At 43.1% G+C, this 6,001-nt stretch overlaps 1 pseudogene; it reads left to right on the top strand.

Moving 5' to 3' along the window:
* The first annotated feature begins 2,771 nt into the window (after window positions 1-2,771).
* Window positions 2,772-2,896, top strand: LOC116097970 (annotated as a pseudogene).
* Window positions 2,897-6,001: the final 3,105 nt, after the last annotated feature.

The raw sequence follows: 6,001 nt of genomic DNA on the forward strand, positions 1-6,001 counted from the left end.
AGCTGACCACACTAGGAAGCAACCTGGAATGGTGGCTCTCATGGTTCTATCTAAGAGGAGTTTCCTTGAGTTACTGGATTGATAGTTGTCTCATATTTCAGGCTTGTAGAACAAGACAGTTTTAGAAATGTCTGGTCCTTCAGGTCAAGACTGTCCAATTGGTAGCAAATGCTTGGAGTAGAGCTGTTGAGGCCTGCCCCCTAGCATAGCTGCAGCCATTTTGTTCCACGCCCACCAGCTTTGCTGTAATGTGTCTGTCAGTCATTGACAAAGAAAAATAACTTGACTCAGAGCTGAGTCATGCTGACCACATCACCTATTACGTTCTGTATATTATGAGGTTTGCTAATCTTGAGAAATTCCAAAACCATAAGCTTCGCTTAGGACCCATCCAATTAAAGGTCAATATGAACTGTAATGTCTGAAATGGCTTGAGTCAGGGCACTTCCAGCACCTGAGTATGATCTCATTGCTCTTTGCAGTTTTAACTTTTATAAGCTAGTCTGAGCAATGTCTAGCACCTAGCTTGAGCTCTCGAGCCTGAGATGTTGTCCTAGCCGATCAGTCTTTAGGTGTGTGAGCATGAACACCATCCCAGTCTGACTGAGATTGGTGTTCATGGGGTTTGTGGGGTGACTCCTGGACCCCAAGAATAGCCATGAACCCTAGTCTCCTGCTGAGATACAAAGCAAATATTGCAGTGTCCAAGATTTGATACAGAACAACCTTGGAAACTGGGTTGAAACAGGAACTTTTCTGAAAATGCCACCCTTTGTAAGTTGCTTCTTCTGTTCTCTACTCTGCCAAATCCTTGTCAGGCACCACTGATAACATGTCTATAGTGAGTCACGTATCCACATAACCCTCAAATCCAAGAGTAGATTTCAGGTATGACTGACATCATTTGAAGCTTGTCCTTGTCCTGTGGCAAGACAACCAGAATAAACTCCACATTTACGATTTGTTAGTTCATCAAGCTCCACAGGAGGAGAGTGCTGAGACTCTAACTAGCCAGTGTATTATTATCACAACAGAATATTGGAGCTTATTTATAAAGAAAATCTGTTTTCCATTGCCCATGGTTTGGGAAGTTTTAGTCTAACATGAAGTAGATTAATTAATTTGAACCTATGGTGATTATAATGAGAATAGATTCCTACTGGCTCATCTGTTTGAATACTTACACCTCAGTTAGTGGCACTGTTTGGGAAGGGTTAGGAGGTATGGTCTGGATAAAGAAGTTGTCTCTAGGAGTGGGATTTGATGCTTCAAGACTCAACACCATTTCCAGTTAACTTGCTGACTCAAGATTATAGATCAAGATATTAGCTATCGGCTATTCGTTCACTCTGCCTTCGTGGACTCAGCCACTGAAGCCATAAGGCAATTAACCACTCTATTTTATAAGCTGTCTTGCTCTTGGTTTATTACCACAGCAATTGAAAAGTGAAGTAACTAAGAAAGGGCCTTTGGTGAGGATGGCAATTACAGAGACACCATGGACAGGAAAACTGTTTACAACAGTCTTAGTTATGGTTTCTATTGCTGTCATGAAACATCGTGACCAAAAGCAAGTTTGGGGAGAAAAGGGGTTTGCAGTGTGTATTTTTTGGTCTATCCACCTTTACTCTAGATATGACAGTGCTACCAGCCCCCACCTGGCTTTTCTTGAATCCTCAGACAAAAGACACACAGACACACACACAGTTTTTGTTCCTTTTCAACTTTCCTTGGGACATAATTGCTGGGTGTTAGCTACTATCTCACACCTGGAAAAGTGTGCCCTTAATAATATTTTTCTCTCTGCTCTTCCCACCTGCCCTAAACTTCAGTGGCTAGCCTCATCTAGCCTCTGCCAAAAATCCCTGAGCACCTGCCTGTAGGTGTGGCCACAGGCCCCCTTTCCTCCTGAGACTTCACATGGCTGCTGGCTTCTTCTTCCCCCCAAGTATGGCAAAAATCTCCTCCTCTCCTTCTTTGCATCTGCCTTTTCCTTCTGGGACCTGAAAGTCCTGTCTGTACCTTCCACCCAGCAATGACACCTAGCTTTCTTGACTGACAGATCAAGAACAAATTGTGGGACAGGACCTTAGCCATCGGATTTGGCTAAGACTTCCATAGCACTGTTCATTATGAAGGAAGCCAGGACTGGGCAGGAGCTTGGAGGCAGGAGCTGATGTGGAGGCAATGGAGAGATGCAGTTCACAGACTTTCTTCCCCTGGCTTGCTCAGCTGTCTTTCCTAATCCACCCAGGACCACCAACCTAGGTATGGTCCCACTCACAATGGGCCAAGCCCTCCCCCACTAATCAGTAATAAAGAAAATGCCATCCAGCTGGATCTTCTGGAGGCAGTTCTTCAGTTGAGGGTCTCTCCTTTTAGATAACTCTAGTTTGTGTGTCAAATTGACCTAAGACTAGCAAGCACAATGCCATAAGCCAGAAAACAGGAAAGGAGGGAGGGATACACTAGGTTCTACAGTCTCCTTTGGGGAACACCTCAAACCCCTAACTAAGGAAACCCTACCAGGCTCTAGTTCTCAACATTTTATTTCACCTATTGGAGACCAGGAGCATTCTGTATCCAGACTATAGTAGTCCCCCAAAGCAGCATAGTCAAACCTTATTTTAAATGGTATAGGTTAGGGTATATGTCTGCTCTTTGAACCAATGAATATTCCTTACTGGGTGGGTCTTGAGTTGATTGCCCCTTTCTTGAGCCAGACAAGAAACCAATAAATAATTTAGAAATTTAGAGGTTCAAGAAGGAACCCTGACCCAAGAGGCACTGCAAGTAAGGGTGCTGTGTCACATGTGCCTTTGGAGGTGGCAAAGAGGAGAGACGCTATGCTCAGTGTTCAACACGCAAACATTTGATTGAATAGTAGCCTACCATTTTCTGAAAATATGAATCTGGGACAACTACCAGTCTGGTGTCTTGTACCTCTCCTGGGCAGCAGGGTAGAGCTGGCTATGGTTGGGGTTTGGAAGTGAGAAGGACCCTAGGACATGATATCTGGAGAACTAGGAGGCTGAACAGCTCAGATATCTCTCAGGCCCAAACTCGGGGCTTTGAATTGGTCCACTGCAACAACTACTCTACATATCCCAGACTACAAAATTTCCATAACACAGGGAAACAAGTCCACAAAGAAGCCCATCGGAGTTCCAGTATTGACAGAGTAGCGGAAGCCAGAGGCCTTATACCAGGCTGACTCATTGCAATGAACATTCACAAGCAAAGAAGTAGGGAAGAAAGGGTATACTGTGGAACACACTGTGACACAGTACAGCTTCCACAAAGAGATTTTTTTTCTCTGTTGGGGGATGCAAAGGTGGAGAGCAGGTACAAGAGGAGGGGGAGATGAGTGGGATTGAGGTGCATGATGTGAAATTCACAAAAACCAATAAAAACATTTAAAGGTACAAGAAGAAAAGTGTGGGGACACTTACCAGACAGTTAAATAGTCCATACATAGAGAGCTGAATGAGACAGTTGACATTTATAAGACACTGTGTTCTTACTGTTAATGGGAGGTATATTCATAACTATAAAGTGTTGCAGTGATATTTAAAGGACATAACATAGATAAAAAGCTCCAGCAGAAGCTGTCCTGAAATAGCAAAGAATGGAAATCATGACTTGCCAGAGACATGCTATTGTTTCTCCTCTTGAGAATTTATCCAGTTGTACAGGCCAGTCACCTGACTAAGAGACCATCCCTAGGAAGGTGGATTCACCATAAGTGAAGTTAAGAGCATCCCTCTAATGAAACAAAGTGATTCTCCTGCCTAGAGTCCTCATCCCCTAGCACAGACTATAAGCTACCATGGGTCTGCCTGCCTTTCTGAGTCCTGACTCAGAAAAGCTTTTTTCCTTGTTATAATTTTTTCTTTCATATGCTAGACAGAACCTCTGTTTACTGTTTCTGGTACCTTGGGCTTCCTTATTGTTTCTCTGAAGATCTCCTCCTGGAAATATGTCTGCTTGTCTACCCAGCAGCTGACTGCCATGCCAGCTTAACTTAGTTGGCACAGTTTTTCCCTTCTCTTCATTTCTTCCTCTCTGGGCAGCTACTGAGATTTATAAACCAGCCCTTGGGTTTTTTTTTTTTTTTCCTTCATTAAAACTATAAAGCTATCTCATAGTTTCTCACTGAGTCTGATTTTAAATTATTTTGTTAATGAGACTAAGAAATCTAAGAGGGACCATGATTTCTCTGATATCACATGGCAACTCTGCCAGGTATTCCCAAGTTTTTCAGTAACAACGCCTCTTTGATAATGGATGGCTATTATTAGCATGTGTTGGTCCTTATATCTGGTCATACTGGACTCTTACACCTAAAGTACTTCACCAACCTACCTTAGGTTTTAGAGTAATGAAATGAGATGTGAGGGAACAAGCCATAAGCAACTTCTTCTGGTTCTGTGTTTGGGATAGCAAAGGCTTCCAGTACACTTCTGGTGTGCATAAAAGACAGCAACTCTGACAGATTTATGAACTCAGTTGTATTTATTACTTCATTGTAAAGAACAAGAAACACCTTATTTTTGAAAACGTGGGAATTGTTGGGAAAATATGTTTAGAGAAGTATGTAAATATGACACTTTTAATTTCCTTTTTTTAATTTTCTTTTTTTTTCTTTTATTTTAATTAGATATTTTTATTTACTATCATACGATATCTCCTTTCCCAGTTTCCCCTCCAAAAAAACCTCCAAAAAACAAAAACCGAAAAACAACAACAAGAACAAACCCCTGTACCCTCCCCCTCCCCCTTCCTCACCACCCAACCCTCTCCTGCTTACTGGCCCTGGTATTCCCCTATACTGGGGCATAGAACCTTCACAGGGCCAAGGGCCTCTCCTCCCATTGATGACCAACCGACTTGGCCATCCTCTGCTATACATGTGCTGCTGGAGCCATTAGTCCCATCACATGTACTCTTTGGTTGGTGGTTTAGACCCTGGGAGCTCTGAGGGAACTAGTTAGTTCATATTGTTGTTCATCCTAAGGGGCTGTAAACCCTTCATCTCCTTGGGTCATTTCTCTAGCTCCTTCATTGGGGACCCTGTACTCAGTTCAATGGATGGCTGTGAGCCTCTACTTCCGTATTAGTCAGGTACTGTCAGAGCCTCTCAGGAGACAGCTATATCAGGCTGGCTTGTCTCTCCTTCAGTCTCTGCTCCATAGTTAGTCTCTGCAACTCCTTCTGTGGATATTTTGTTCCCCCTTTTAAGAAGGAATGAAATGTTCACATTTTGGTCTTTCTTCTTCTTGAGTTTCTTGTGGTTTGTGGGTTGTTCTTCCCGTATTCTGATCTTCTGGGCTAATATCCACTATTCAGAGAATGCATACCATGTGTGTTCTTTTGTGATTGGGTTACCTCACTCAGGATGACATTCTCCAGATCCATCCATTTCTCTAAAAATTTCATAAATTCATTGTTTTTAATAGCTGAGTAGTACTCCATTGTGTAAATGTACCACAATTTCTGTATCCATTCCTTTGTTGAGGGACATCTGGGTTGTTTCCAGTTTCTGGCTATTACAAATTTTCTTTATTTACATTTCAAATGTTCTCCCTTTTCCGGTCTTTCCCTTTGAAAAAACCTCTATTTCCTCCCCCATCTCCCTCACCAACCCAACTTCTTCTGCTTCCTGGCCCTGGAATTCCCCTACACTGGGACATAGAACCCTCACAGGACCACGGGCCTCTCCTCCTATTGATGACCAACTTCGCCACCCTCTACTATATATGCAGCTGGAGCCATGAGTCCCATGATGTGTACTCTTTGGTTGTTGGTTTAGTCTTACCCTGGGAGCTCTGAGGGTACTGGTTAGTTCATATTGTTGTTCCTCCTATGGGGCTGCAAACTCCTTCAGCTCCTTGTGTCCTTTCTTTAGCTCATTCATTGGGAACCCTGTGCTCAGTCCAATGGATGGCTGTGAGCATCCACTTCTGTATTTGTCAGGCTCTGGCAGAGCCTCTCAGGAGAC

This window comes from Mastomys coucha, unplaced genomic scaffold (assembly GCF_008632895.1).
Source record: "Mastomys coucha isolate ucsf_1 unplaced genomic scaffold, UCSF_Mcou_1 pScaffold2, whole genome shotgun sequence".
NCBI classification, from domain to species: domain Eukaryota; kingdom Metazoa; phylum Chordata; class Mammalia; order Rodentia; family Muridae; genus Mastomys; species Mastomys coucha.